This window comes from Phyllobates terribilis, unplaced genomic scaffold, assembly GCF_046119375.1.
Source record: "Phyllobates terribilis strain yellow unplaced genomic scaffold, ASM4611937v1 Scaffold_30__1_contigs__length_15301838, whole genome shotgun sequence".
NCBI classification, from domain to species: Eukaryota; Metazoa; Chordata; class Amphibia; order Anura; family Dendrobatidae; genus Phyllobates; species Phyllobates terribilis.
The window spans coordinates 11302915-11317707 of NW_027362790.1; the positions used below are offsets into that span (position 1 = coordinate 11302915).

Here is a 14793-nt window from a genome sequence, read left to right on the forward strand (position 1 = left end):
CTACCCCCATCATCCACGTCGGCTGCCCTGAGACCATACCCCTCCCGTTGGGGGTTATACTATCACGCTGCATAATCCTACCATCGGCCTCAGCGGTCTGCCCCGCAGCAGCAGCTCCCTGGCTGCACTCAACGGGTGGCGTAGTCATCAACTATTTACTACTAGTAGACTGCCGTCCAGTTTGACTCCCTGGGCACGGACCGGGTCACCGCCACGAGACTACAACCCTCCACGGATCCGGCTCCGGGTAAGCTCCCGCGTGCGCACCGCAGCGTGACACAGGCCCAGGGGCGCGTCAACTTTGGCGTAGTCGGCAGGATCTCGTGCCCGCAACCACCGGGTACTGCGTGCCTGAAAAGCAAAGACTGTTCAAACTTACCAGTGGTGAAGATTCCCGCTATCCGTGGAGGTTTCCCGCCATCCGGCGCCATCTTCTACCTTCTTCCCGCCATCCGCGAAGTTTTCCCGCCATCCGGCGCCATCTTTGACCTTCTTCCCGCCATCCGTGGAGTTTTCCCGCCATTGGACGCCATCTTGAGGACGCCGCGCGGGAAGAAGAGGGGCGTGGACTCCGAAAGCGCGCGAGAACTGAAGCCCCGCCTCACGTCCGGACGTTGCGTAAGGTCCTGGAAGGAGCCCAGCAGACGCCGACGTCACAGGAGCGCAACGCCAGGTCCTCTACCCCGACGATTGACTGCGGAGCCGCGGCCTACGGAAGAGGATCTCCGGAAGGTAGGCCACGGTCCACTAGGGGGGAGGAGGACACCAGGAACGGACAGCAAGATGGCGGACCGGCAGCAGACTAAGCTGCCCAGCATCGGCAGTGCCCCAGTCGTCGCCGGCCCCGACCAGCGCCGGGAGAAGACGCGTGACGCAGGAGCGGTCGCGGGAGCAGGTAAGAGGAGTCTCCCTGTCCCGGACGCTGCCAGCGTCAGCCTGCTCCCGGGCCCCCTGGTGGAGCCGCCGATTTCGGGCGCTGCAGACGCCGACCTGCTCCAGCCCCCGCAACAAGCCCTGCGGCCAAGCCCTCCAGCCCTGGGCACTACCACCACCAGCCCGCGCCCAGGCCCAAAGTTGCACCCTCTGACCCCGGGCGTCATCAACGGCGACCCTCTCCACGCCTGGTCGCAAGGCCTGAACTCCCCAGGTGCAAAAGGACTGTACGCCCTCCACGTTAACCAAGGAGGAGCTGCAGTACTACCAATACGAGGAAAGCCAAGAGGACCCGGACGGGTCTGAAGCCTACACACAAGAAGGAGCAGGAGGATGCCGTTACTGAAGTACGGTAAAGTGGAACTGTACATAGTTACCCGTAGGGGTACTTGTGTTGCTAATTAAAATATGGTCCCCGTTGGGACAAGTGTGAACTGTTCCCGTGTGTCCCCTATCCTTAACCAGGCTGAGGACTGTGAGCAGCCATCCCATCTCCCCACAGGCTGAGGACTGTGAGCAGCCAATCCTTATCCCCACTGGCCGAGGACTGAGAGCGGCCATATCTTGTAAATATTATGTGTTTCCAGTTATTTATAGGAGTCCTTGGTGGATTTACCGGGAATCCTTTGTACAGTTAGTGGAGCGTAACCCAGGATGGACTAAAAGACTGTTAAGGACTCGGGGTAGGACAGACCCCTACCTGGTTACGTCTCCCTGTTTTGGTGAAATGGACACCTTGCTTTCTTCAAAGACTGCACCCGGTTACGGACACGCCATGACCAGCTTTATGCGTTTCCTTATTGTAATGTTATTGTTTATACTTTGTTATGTTACAAAAATATGTTTAGTCCCGGACTACTAAATTTCACTAGGGGGGAATGTGACACCCCAGGGGTCTGGTTGCCACAGTGATAGAGATATTACGTCTGAGAGCAGGTGGGAGGTCCTTTGGTCAGGGATCCTGTGCATGCCACACCTCCTGCCCAGTCTTTGGAGGGGAAGGACTTCCCCTATATAAACCTGTGGCTGAGGCAGAGTAGGGAGTTCTGAGAGGAGAAGACAGGGAGCAGAGCTGCTCTATGGGCTCTGCTCCACAGGCAGGCCCTGTCCAGGGGCCTGAGCCTGGAGACAAGTGGAGTAGAGACAAGAAGCAGCATAGGAAACAGCAGAGTTACAAGGAGTCAGGGGCTGGCAGCTGCAGAGATCGCCCTGACTAAGAAGACTTCTTTCCGGACCCGGAGTCCGAGGCTGTGGGGGCTAACTCTTACCCAGCAGCAGAATCCGTCAGGCAGGGGATTTCAGGTCCTCTGGCCCAGAAGCCCGAAGGCACGGTCACACGCGTGGGACCAGCACCGCCATCGTGGAGCGGAAGCCATTAGAAGGCCCCGAGTCACCGGCCATACGGGTGAGCACCACACGGTACACTCAGGGACGTGGGCTACTTACATCAGCTTCTAGCAAGGTAGCCAGAAGAGTACAGTCAGTTTGGGAGGCCTACAACTACGCCTGGCCAGGGGAGATCCCATCTGCTCAAGGACTGACCAGGCCCCGTTCGCTAGCAAGTACTCCGGGAGGGTCTATCGTTGTTACCAGTAAAGACCCTGAACTACACCGTACCGTCTCTGAGTGGTTCCTGCTACCCCCATCATCCACGTCGGCTGCCCTGAGACCATACCCCTCCCGTTGGGGGTTATACTATCACGCTGCATAATCCTACCATCGGCCTCAGCGGTCTGCCCCGCAGCAGCAGCTCCCTGGCTGCACTCAACGGGTGGCGTAGTCATCAACTATTTACTACTAGTAGACTGCCGTCCAGTTTGACTCCCTGGGCACGGACCGGGTCACCGCCACGAGACTACAACCCTCCACGGATCCGGCTCCGGGTAAGCTCCCGCGTGCGCACCGCAGCGCGACACAGGCCCAGGGGCGCGTCAATTACATACCTCTCCTGCTGCTGCTGCTGCTGGCTGTCCAGCAGCAGACTGAAGGTGGCTGCTGCTGTGCACAGGTATATAAAGGCTCAGAGCCTATTATGACACGCGCAGCCAGCGTTCCATTGCCACATTCCATCTACTGCAGGCAGGATACCTGGCTGGCTAAATGTCGCTGAGAAGCTCACAGAGACCGCCATAAGCAACAGTTTAACAGAATGCCACAGACTAATCAACCAAACTTTTTGGGTTGGGTTCTCTTTTATAGTCTGCAGGCATTAAATGAAAGAAGTCAGTGTTCCAGCAGAAGGAGACAACGTTTCAGAAAAGGCATTGTAGCAAACCAAAAAAGAAATTTTAAGCGCAGCAGAGTAACCAGCGCACATACCTGTTAGCTCAGGTGAGTTTAAAAGGCTGCTGTTGATAACAAGGGCATTTGCTAAATAGATGGTGTGTGTGCAACAATATACTGAAAGGTCAATTATATTGTGCAGCTTATCTCACCACCTGTAGTTATTTAGGTGAAAGCTCCAAAATGCTTGCCTAATATGTCTGTTTATCCAAAAGGAAGTAAAAAGGGAGAGCTAGAAAGATAGCATTGCATCACATTACATGGCAATGCAATGCACAGTTGCTGAAGTTGAACTAAAATGAGCTTGTAATCTGGCTTCTGCAACTTTGAACATGAAAAATCCAATGAGGAGAAGAAAAGCAAAGCCAAAGAGTCCATCCCAAAATCCGACAAACAAGCAAAATGAACAAAAAACATTGAATTCAATTCTTTCTGATTTTAGAAACTGCATTAAAGAAGGGGTGCACCGGTCCTGGAGATACTGCAATACCAGGTCAATGCGTGGAGTGGACAGAGCAAGCTCTTTTTCCATCTCCCTGTTCTAAAAATCCATTTAATATATGGTCCCCAGATAGGGGACGTATCAGATATTAAACTGATAAGAACAGATACTACACTTGATCTTAGCCAAAAGGCCGAGAAGCGATAACCAGAATTGGTTTCAAACTACGGAGCCACCCAAGGATCCTGAAAAGTCCATTTGTGGAGATGAGCTCCTGGACTCCCGTTAAGAAGACATGTTGTCAACCTCTAGATCCCTTACATGCCTGCACTTTTCGGCTTGCTGCTGCTGCAATCCACGCGTTTTAGATCTGCATAACTCCACCTCTTTAAACACAGCACCTTCACCCCCTGCTGTTCCCACCCGCCTCAACACCGTTGGAAGGGAGGAGAACCAATTAAGGCGGGGGGTGGGGTGGAACGAGCAGCTGTCTACCCTTAGCAGGAGGGCTCCTGATTACATACCTCTCCTGCTGCTGCTGCTGCTGGCTGTCCAGCAGCAGACTGAAGGTGGCTGCTGCTGTGCACAGGTATATAAAGGCTCAGAGCCTATTATGACACGCGCAGCCAGCGTTCCATTGCCACATTCCATCTACTGCAGGCAGGATACCTGGCTGGCTGAATGTCGCTGAGAAGCTCACAGAGACCGCCATAAGCAACAGTTTAACAGAATGCCACAGACTAATCAACCAAACTTTTTGGGTTGGGTTCTCTTTTATAGTCTGCAGGCATTAAATGAAAGAAGTCAGTGTTCCAGCAGAAGGAGACAACGTTTCAGAAAAGGCATTGTAGCAAACCAAAAAAGAAATTTTAAGCGCAGCAGAGTAACCAGCGCACATACCTGTTAGCTCAGGTGAGTTTAAAAGGCTGCTGTTGATAACAAGGGCATTTGCTAAATAGATGGTGTGTGTGCAACAATATACTGAAAGGTCAATTATATTGTGCAGCTTATCTCACCACCTGTAGTTATTTAGGTGAAAGCTCCAAAATGCTTGCCTAATATGTCTGTTTATCCAAAAGGAAGTAAAAAGGGAGAGCTAGAAAGATAGCATTGCATCACATTACATGGCAATGCAATGCACAGTTGCTGAAGTTGAACCAAAATGAGCTTGTAATCTGGCTTCTGCAACTTTGAACATGAAAAATCCAATGAGGAGAAGAAAAGCAAAGCCAAAGAGTCCATCCCAAAATCCGACAAACAAGCAAAATGAACAATAAACATTGAATTCAATTCTTTCTGATTTTAGAAACTGCATTAAAGAAGGGGTGCACCGGTCCTGGAGATACTGCAATACCAGGTCAATGCGTGGAGTGGACAGAGCAAGCTCTTTTTCCATCTCCCTGTTCTAAAAATCCATTTAATATATGGTCCCCAGATAGGGGACGTATCAGATATTAAACTGATAAGAACAGATACTACACTTGATCTTAGCCAAAAGGCCGAGAAGCGATAACCAGAATTGGTTTCAAACTACGGAGCCACCCAAGGATCCTGAAAAGTCCATTTGTGGAGATGAGCTCCTGGACTCCCGTTAAGAAGACATGTTGTCAACCTCTAGATCCCTTACATGCCTGCACTTTTCGGCTTGTTGCTGCTGCAATCCACGCGTTTTAGATCTGCATAACTCCACCTCTTTAAACACAGCACCTTCACCCCCTGCTGTTCCCACCCGCCTCAACACCGTTGGAAGGGAGGAGAACCAATTAAGGCGGGGGGTGGGGTGGAACGAGCAGCTGTCTACCCTTAGCAGGAGGGCTCCTGATTACATACCTCTCCTGCTGCTGCTGCTGCTGGCTGTCCAGCAGCAGACTGAAGGTGGCTGCTGCTGTGCACAGGTATATAAAGGCTCAGAGCCTATTATGACACGCGCAGCCAGCGTTCCATTGCCACATTCCATCTACTGCAGGCAGGATACCTGGCTGGCTGAATGTCGCTGAGAAGCTCACAGAGACCGCCATAAGCAACAGTTTAACAGAATGCCACAGACTAATCAACCAAACTTTTTGGGTTGGGTTCTCTTTTATAGTCTGCAGGCATTAAATGAAAGAAGTCAGTGTTCCAGCAGAAGGAGACAACGTTTCAGAAAAGGCATTGTAGCAAACCAAAAAAGAAATTTTAAGCGCAGCAGAGTAACCAGCGCACATACCTGTTAGCTCAGGTGAGTTTAAAAGGCTGCTGTTGATAACAAGGGCATTTGCTAAATAGATGGTGTGTGTGCAACAATATACTGAAAGGTCAATTATATTGTGCAGCTTATCTCACCACCTGTAGTTATTTAGGTGAAAGCTCCAAAATGCTTGCCTAATATGTCTGTTTATCCAAAAGGAAGTAAAAAGGGAGAGCTAGAAAGATAGCATTGCATCACATTACATGGCAATGCAATGCACAGTTGCTGAAGTTGAACCAAAATGAGCTTGTAATCTGGCTTCTGCAACTTTGAACATGAAAAATCCAATGAGGAGAAGAAAAGCAAAGCCAAAGAGTCCATCCCAAAATCCGACAAACAAGCAAAATGAACAATAAACATTGAATTCAATTCTTTCTGATTTTAGAAACTGCATTAAAGAAGGGGTGCACCGGTCCTGGAGATACTGCAATACCAGGTCAATGCGTGGAGTGGACAGAGCAAGCTCTTTTTCCATCTCCCTGTTCTAAAAATCCATTTAATATATGGTCCCCAGATAGGGGACGTATCAGATATTAAACTGATAAGAACAGATACTACACTTGATCTTAGCCAAAAGGCCGAGAAGCGATAACCAGAATTGGTTTCAAACTACGGAGCCACCCAAGGATCCTGAAAAGTCCATTTGTGGAGATGAGCTCCTGGACTCCCGTTAAGAAGACATGTTGTCAACCTCTAGATCCCTTACATGCCTGCACTTTTCGGCTTGCTGATGCTGCAATCCACGCGTTTTAGATCTGCATAACTCCACCTCTTTAAACACAGCACCTTCACCCCCTGCTGTTCCCACCCGCCTCAACACCGTTGGAAGGGAGGAGAACCAATTAAGGCGGGGGGTGGGGTGGAACGAGCAGCTGTCTACCCTTAGCAGGAGGCCTCCTGATTACATACCTCTCCTGCTGCTGCTGCTGCTGCTGGCTGTCCAGCAGCAGACTGAAGGTGGCTGCTGCTGTGCACAGGTATATAAAGGCTCAGAGCCTATTATGACACGCGCAGCCAGCGTTCCATTGCCACATTCCATCTACTGCAGGCAGGATACCTGGCTGGCTGAATGTCGCCGAGAAGCTCACAGAGACCGCCATAAGCAACAGTTTAACAGAATGCCACAGACTAATCAACCAAACTTTTTGGGTTGGGTTCTCTTTTATAGTCTGCAGGCATTAAATGAAAGAAGTCAGTGTTCCAGCAGAAGGAGACAACGTTTCAGAAAAGGCATTGTAGCAAACCAAGAAAGAAATTTTAAGCGCAGCAGAGTAACCAGCGCACATACCTGTTAGCTCAGGTGAGTTTAAAAGGCTGCTGTTGATAACAAGGGCATTTGCTAAATAGATGGTGTGTGTGCAACAATATACTGAAAGGTCAATTATATTGTGCAGCTTATCTCACCACCTGTAGTTATTTAGGTGAAAGCTCCAAAATGCTTGCCTAATATGTCTGTTTATCCAAAAGGAAGTAAAAAGGGAGAGCTAGAAAGATAGCATTGCATCACATTACATGGCAATGCAATGCACAGTTGCTGAAGTTGAACCAAAATGAGCTTGTAATCTGGCTTCTGCAACTTTGAACATGAAAAATCCAATGAGGAGAAGAAAAGCAAAGCCAAAGAGTCCATCCCAAAATCCGACAAACAAGCAAAATGAACAAAAAACATTGAATTTAATTCTTTCTGATTTTAGAAACTGCATTAAAGAAGGGGTGCACCGGTCCTGGAGATACTGCAATACCAGGTCAATGCGTGGAGTGGACAGAGCAAGCTCTTTTTCCATCTCCCTGTTCTAAAAATCCATTTAATATATGGTCCCCAGATAGGGGACGTATCAGATATTAAACTGATAAGAACAGATACTACACTTGATCTTAGCCAAAAGGCCGAGAAGCGATAACCAGAATTGGTTTCAAACTACGGAGCCACCCAAGGATCCTGAAAAGTCCATTTGTGGAGATGAGCTCCTGGACTCCCGTTAAGAAGACATGTTGTCAACCTCTAGATCCCTTACATGCCTGCACTTTTCGGCTTGCTGCTGCTGCAATCCACGCGTTTTAGATCTGCAAAACTCCACCTCTTTAAACACAGCACCTTCACCCCCTGCTGTTCCCACCCGCCTCAACACCGTTGGAAGGGAGGAGAACCAATTAAGGCGGGGGGTGGGGTGGAACGAGCAGCTGTCTACCCTTAGCAGGAGGGCTCCTGATTACATACCTCTCCTGCTGCTGCTGCTGCTGGCTGTCCAGCAGCAGACTGAAGGTGGCTGCTGCTGTGCACAGGTATATAAAGGCTCAGAACCTATTATGACACGCGCAGCCAGCGTTCCATTGCCACATTCCATCTACTGCAGGCAGGATACCTGGCTGGCTGAATGTCGCTGAGAAGCTCACAGAGACCGCCATAAGCAACAGTTTAACAGAATGCCACAGACTAATCAACCAAACTTTTTGGGTTGGGTTCTCTTTTATAGTCTGCAGGCATTAAATGAAAGAAGTCAGTGTTCCAGCAGAAGGAGACAACGTTTCAGAAAAGGCATTGTAGCAAACCAAAAAAGAAATTTTAAGCGCAGCAGAGTAACCAGCGCACATACCTGTTAGCTCAGGTGAGTTTAAAAGGCTGCTGTTGATAACAAGGGCATTTGCTAAATAGATGGTGTGTGTGCAACAATATACTGAAAGGTCAATTATATTGTGCAGCTTATCTCACCACCTGTAGTTATTTAGGTGAAAGCTCCAAAATGCTTGCCTAATATGTCTGTTTATCCAAAAGGAAGTAAAAAGGGAGAGCTAGAAAGATAGCATTGCATCACATTACATGGCAATGCAATGCACAGTTGCTGAAGTTGAACCAAAATGAGCTTGTAATCTGGCTTCTGCAACTTTGAACATGAAAAATCCAATGAGGAGAAGAAAAGCAAAGCCAAAGAGTCCATCCCAAAATCCGACAAACAAGCAAAATGAACAAAAAACATTGAATTCAATTCTTTCTGATTTTAGAAACTGCATTAAAGAAGGGGTGCACCGGTCCTGGAGATACTGCAATACCAGGTCAATGCGTGGAGTGGACAGAGCAAGCTCTTTTTCCATCTCCCTGTTCTAAAAATCCATTTAATATATGGTCCCCAGATAGGGGACGTATCAGATATTAAACTGATAAGAACAGATACTACACTTGATCTTAGCCAAAAGGCCGAGAAGCGATAACCAGAATTGGTTTCAAACTACGGAGCCACCCAAGGATCCTGAAAAGTCTATTTGTGGAGATGAGCTCCTGGACTCCCGTTAAGAAGACATGTTGTCAACCTCTAGATCCCTTACATGCCTGCACTTTTCGGCTTGCTGCTGCTGCAATCCACGCGTTTTAGATCTGCATAACTCCACCTCTTTAAACACAGCACCTTCACCCCCTGCTGTTCCCACCCGCCTCAACACCGTTGGAAGGGAGGAGAACCAATTAAGGCGGGGGGTGGGGTGGAACGAGCAGCTGTCTACCCTTAGCAGGAGGGCTCCTGATTACATACCTCTCCTGCTGCTGCTGCTGCTGGCTGTCCAGCAGCAGACTGAAGGTGGCTGCTGCTGTGCACAGGTATATAAAGGCTCAGAGCCTATTATGACACGCGCAGCCAGCGTTCCATTGCCACATTCCATCTACTGCAGGCAAGATACCTGGCTGGCTGAATGTCGCTGAGAAGCTCACAGAGACCGCCATAAGCAACAGTTTAACAGAATGCCACAGACTAATCAACCAAACTTTTTGGGTTGGGTTCTCTTTTATAGTCTGCAGGCATTAAATGAAAGAAGTCAGTGTTCCAGCAGAAGGAGACAACGTTTCAGAAAAGGCATTGTAGCAAACCAAAAAAGAAATTTTAAGCGCAGCAGAGTAACCAGCGCACATACCTGTTAGCTCAGGTGAGTTTAAAAGGCTGCTGTTGATAACAAGGGCATTTGCTAAATAGATGGTGTGTGTGCAACAATATACTGAAAGGTCAATTATATTGTGCAGCTTATCTCACCACCTGTAGTTATTTAGGTGAAAGCTCCAAAATGCTTGCCTAATATGTCTGTTTATCCAAAAGGAAGTAAAAAGGGAGAGCTAGAAAGATAGCATTGCATCACATTACATGGCAATGCAATGCACAGTTGCTGAAGTTGAACCAAAATGAGCTTGTAATCTGGCTTCTGCAACTTTGAACATGAAAAATCCAATGAGGAGAAGAAAAGCAAAGCCAAAGAGTCCATCCCAAAATCCGACAAACAAGCAAAATGAACAATAAACATTGAATTCAATTCTTTCTGATTTTAGAAACTGCATTAAAGAAGGGGTGCACCGGTCCTGGAGATACTGCAATACCAGGTCAATGCGTGGAGTGGACAGAGCAAGCTCTTTTTCCATCTCCCTGTTCTAAAAATCCATTTAATATATGGTCCCCAGATAGGGGACGTATCAGATATTAAACTGATAAGAACAGATACTACACTTGATCTTAGCCAAAAGGCCGAGAAGCGATAACCAGAATTGGTTTCAAACTACGGAGCCACCCAAGGATCCTGAAAAGTCCATTTGTGGAGATGAGCTCCTGGACTCCCGTTAAGAAGACATGTTGTCAACCTCTAGATCCCTTACATGCCTGCACTTTTCGGCTTGCTGATGCTGCAATCCACGCGTTTTAGATCTGCATAACTCCACCTCTTTAAACACAGCACCTTCACCCCCTGCTGTTCCCACCCGCCTCAACACCGTTGGAAGGGAGGAGAACCAATTAAGGCGGGGGGTGGGGTGGAACGAGCAGCTGTCTACCCTTAGCAGGAGGCCTCCTGATTACATACCTCTCCTGCTGCTGCTGCTGCTGCTGGCTGTCCAGCAGCAGACTGAAGGTGGCTGCTGCTGTGCACAGGTATATAAAGGCTCAGAGCCTATTATGACACGCGCAGCCAGCGTTCCATTGCCACATTCCATCTACTGCAGGCAGGATACCTGGCTGGCTGAATGTCGCCGAGAAGCTCACAGAGACCGCCATAAGCAACAGTTTAACAGAATGCCACAGACTAATCAACCAAACTTTTTGGGTTGGGTTCTCTTTTATAGTCTGCAGGGATTAAATGAAAGAAGTCAGTGTTCCAGCAGAAGGAGACAACGTTTCAGAAAAGGCATTGTAGCAAACCAAAAAAGAAATTTTAAGCGCAGCAGAGTAACCAGCGCACATACCTGTTAGCTCAGGTGAGTTTAAAAGGCTGCTGTTGATAACAAGGGCATTTGCTAAATAGATGGTGTGTGTGCAACAATATACTGAAAGGTCAATTATATTGTGCAGCTTATCTCACCACCTGTAGTTATTTAGGTGAAAGCTCCAAAATGCTTGCCTAATATGTCTGTTTATCCAAAAGGAAGTAAAAAGGGAGAGCTAGAAAGATAGCATTGCATCACATTACATGGCAATGCAATGCACAGTTGCTGAAGTTGAACCAAAATGAGCTTGTAATCTGGCTTCTGCAACTTTGAACATGAAAAATCCAATGAGGAGAAGAAAAGCAAAGCCAAAGAGTCCATCCCAAAATCCGACAAACAAGCAAAATGAACAAAAAACATTGAATTTAATTCTTTCTGATTTTAGAAACTGCATTAAAGAAGGGGTGCACCGGTCCTGGAGATACTGCAATACCAGGTCAATGCGTGGAGTGGACAGAGCAAGCTCTTTTTCCATCTCCCTGTTCTAAAAATCCATTTAATATATGGTCCCCAGATAGGGGACGTATCAGATATTAAACTGATAAGAACAGATACTACACTTGATCTTAGCCAAAAGGCCGAGAAGCGATAACCAGAATTGGTTTCAAACTACGGAGCCACCCAAGGATCCTGAAAAGTCCATTTGTGGAGATGAGCTCCTGGACTCCCGTTAAGAAGACATGTTGTCAACCTCTAGATCCCTTACATGCCTGCACTTTTCGGCTTGCTGCTGCTGCAATCCACGCGTTTTAGATCTGCAAAACTCCACCTCTTTAAACACAGCACCTTCACCCCCTGCTGTTCCCACCCGCCTCAACACCGTTGGAAGGGAGGAGAACCAATTAAGGCGGGGGGTGGGGTGGAACGAGCAGCTGTCTACCCTTAGCAGGAGGGCTCCTGATTACATACCTCTCCTGCTGCTGCTGCTGCTGGCTGTCCAGCAGCAGACTGAAGGTGGCTGCTGCTGTGCACAGGTATATAAAGGCTCAGAACCTATTATGACACGCGCAGCCAGCGTTCCATTGCCACATTCCATCTACTGCAGGCAGGATACCTGGCTGGCTGAATGTCGCTGAGAAGCTCACAGAGACCGCCATAAGCAACAGTTTAACAGAATGCCACAGACTAATCAACCAAACTTTTTGGGTTGGGTTCTCTTTTATAGTCTGCAGGCATTAAATGAAAGAAGTCAGTGTTCCAGCAGAAGGAGACAACGTTTCAGAAAAGGCATTGTAGCAAACCAAAAAAGAAATTTTAAGCGCAGCAGAGTAACCAGCGCACATACCTGTTAGCTCAGGTGAGTTTAAAAGGCTGCTGTTGATAACAAGGGCATTTGCTAAATAGATGGTGTGTGTGCAACAATATACTGAAAGGTCAATTATATTGTGCAGCTTATCTCACCACCTGTAGTTATTTAGGTGAAAGCTCCAAAATGCTTGCCTAATATGTCTGTTTATCCAAAAGGAAGTAAAAAGGGAGAGCTAGAAAGATAGCATTGCATCACATTACATGGCAATGCAATGCACAGTTGCTGAAGTTGAACTAAAATGAGCTTGTAATCTGGCTTCTGCAACTTTGAACATGAAAAATCCAATGAGGAGAAGAAAAGCAAAGCCAAAGAGTCCATCCCAAAATCCGACAAACAAGCAAAATGAACAAAAAACATTGAATTCAATTCTTTCTGATTTTAGAAACTGCATTAAAGAAGGGGTGCACCGGTCCTGGAGATACTGCAATACCAGGTCAATGCGTGGAGTGGACAGAGCAAGCTCTTTTTCCATCTCCCTGTTCTAAAAATCCATTTAATATATGGTCCCCAGATAGGGGACGTATCAGATATTAAACTGATAAGAACAGATACTACACTTGATCTTAGCCAAAAGGCCGAGAAGCGATAACCAGAATTGGTTTCAAACTACGGAGCCACCCAAGGATCCTGAAAAGTCCATTTGTGGAGATGAGCTCCTGGACTCCCGTTAAGAAGACATGTTGTCAACCTCTAGATCCCTTACATGCCTGCACTTTTCGGCTTGCTGCTGCTGCAATCCACGCGTTTTAGATCTGCATAACTCCACCTCTTTAAACACAGCACCTTCACCCCCTGCTGTTCCCACCCGCCTCAACACCGTTGGAAGGGAGGAGAACCAATTAAGGCGGGGGGTGGGGTGGAACGAGCAGCTGTCTACCCTTAGCAGGAGGGCTCCTGATTACATACCTCTCCTGCTGCTGCTGCTGCTGGCTGTCCAGCAGCAGACTGAAGGTGGCTGCTGCTGTGCACAGGTATATAAAGGCTCAGAGCCTATTATGACACGCGCAGCCAGCGTTCCATTGCCACATTCCATCTACTGCAGGCAGGATACCTGGCTGGCTGAATGTCGCTGAGAAGCTCACAGAGACCGCCATAAGCAACAGTTTAACAGAATGCCACAGACTAATCAACCAAACTTTTTGGGTTGGGTTCTCTTTTATAGTCTGCAGGCATTAAATGAAAGAAGTCAGTGTTCCAGCAGAAGGAGACAACGTTTCAGAAAAGGCATTGTAGCAAACCAAAAAAGAAATTTTAAGCGCAGCAGAGTAACCAGCGCACATACCTGTTAGCTCAGGTGAGTTTAAAAGGCTGCTGTTGATAACAAGGGCATTTGCTAAATAGATGGTGTGTGTGCAACAATATACTGAAAGGTCAATTATATTGTGCAGCTTATCTCACCACCTGTAGTTATTTAGGTGAAAGCTCCAAAATGCTTGCCTAATATGTCTGTTTATCCAAAAGGAAGTAAAAAGGGAGAGCTAGAAAGATAGCATTGCATCACATTACATGGCAATGCAATGCACAGTTGCTGAAGTTGAACCAAAATGAGCTTGTAATCTGGCTTCTGCAACTTTGAACATGAAAAATCCAATGAGGAGAAGAAAAGCAAAGCCAAAGAGTCCATCCCAAAATCCGACAAACAAGCAAAATGAACAATAAACATTGAATTCAATTCTTTCTGATTTTAGAAACTGCATTAAAGAAGGGGTGCACCGGTCCTGGAGATACTGCAATACCAGGTCAATGCGTGGAGTGGACAGAGCAAGCTCTTTTTCCATCTCCCTGTTCTAAAAATCCATTTAATATATGGTCCCCAGATAGGGGACGTATCAGATATTAAACTGATAAGAACAGATACTACACTTGATCTTAGCCAAAAGGCCGAGAAGCGATAACCAGAATTGGTTTCAAACTACGGAGCCACCCAAGGATCCTGAAAAGTCCATTTGTGGAGATGAGCTCCTGGACTCCCGTTAAGAAGACATGTTGTCAACCTCTAGATCCCTTACATGCCTGCACTTTTCGGCTTGCTGATGCTGCAATCCACGCGTTTTAGATCTGCTTAACTCCACCTCTTTAAACACAGCACCTTCACCCCCTGCTGTTCCCACCCGCCTCAACACCGTTGGAAGGGAGGAGAACCAATTAAGGCGCGGGGTGGGGTGGAACGAGCAGCTGTCTACCCTTAGCAGGAGGGCTCCTGATTACATACCTCTCCTGCTGCTGCTGCTGCTGCTGGCTGTCCAGCAGCAGACTGAAGGTGGCTGCTGCTGTGCACAGGTATATAAAGGCTCAGAGCCTATTATGACACGCGCAGCCAGCGTTCCATTGCCACATTCCATCTACTGCAGGCAGGATACCTGGCTGGC

General features: G+C 47.7%; 9 non-coding genes across 9 annotated transcripts; all 9 read right to left on the reverse strand.

Annotated features, from left to right (window-relative positions):
- Positions 1-3672: 3672 nt before the first annotated feature.
- Positions 3673-3863, reverse strand: LOC141179293 (U2 spliceosomal RNA). The gene has a single exon (XR_012255322.1). It is a non-coding gene; the product is annotated as a U2 spliceosomal RNA (small nuclear RNA).
- Positions 3864-4978: 1115 nt separating this feature from the next.
- On the reverse strand, positions 4979-5169 carry LOC141179294 (U2 spliceosomal RNA). The gene has a single exon (XR_012255323.1). It is a non-coding gene; the product is annotated as a U2 spliceosomal RNA (small nuclear RNA).
- A 1115-nt stretch (positions 5170-6284) lies between these two features.
- Positions 6285-6475, reverse strand: LOC141179295 (U2 spliceosomal RNA). Its single transcript, XR_012255324.1, has one exon. It is a non-coding gene; the product is annotated as a U2 spliceosomal RNA (small nuclear RNA).
- A 1118-nt stretch (positions 6476-7593) lies between these two features.
- LOC141179296 (U2 spliceosomal RNA) lies at positions 7594-7784 on the reverse strand. The gene has a single exon (XR_012255325.1). It is a non-coding gene; the product is annotated as a U2 spliceosomal RNA (small nuclear RNA).
- Positions 7785-8899: 1115 nt separating this feature from the next.
- LOC141179298 (U2 spliceosomal RNA) lies at positions 8900-9090 on the reverse strand. Its single transcript, XR_012255327.1, has one exon. It is a non-coding gene; the product is annotated as a U2 spliceosomal RNA (small nuclear RNA).
- Positions 9091-10205: 1115 nt separating this feature from the next.
- LOC141179299 (U2 spliceosomal RNA) lies at positions 10206-10396 on the reverse strand. Its single transcript, XR_012255328.1, has one exon. It is a non-coding gene; the product is annotated as a U2 spliceosomal RNA (small nuclear RNA).
- A 1118-nt stretch (positions 10397-11514) lies between these two features.
- LOC141179300 (U2 spliceosomal RNA) lies at positions 11515-11705 on the reverse strand. Its single transcript, XR_012255329.1, has one exon. It is a non-coding gene; the product is annotated as a U2 spliceosomal RNA (small nuclear RNA).
- A 1115-nt stretch (positions 11706-12820) lies between these two features.
- Positions 12821-13011, reverse strand: LOC141179301 (U2 spliceosomal RNA). The gene has a single exon (XR_012255330.1). It is a non-coding gene; the product is annotated as a U2 spliceosomal RNA (small nuclear RNA).
- A 1115-nt stretch (positions 13012-14126) lies between these two features.
- LOC141179303 (U2 spliceosomal RNA) lies at positions 14127-14317 on the reverse strand. Its single transcript, XR_012255331.1, has one exon. It is a non-coding gene; the product is annotated as a U2 spliceosomal RNA (small nuclear RNA).
- Positions 14318-14793: the final 476 nt, after the last annotated feature.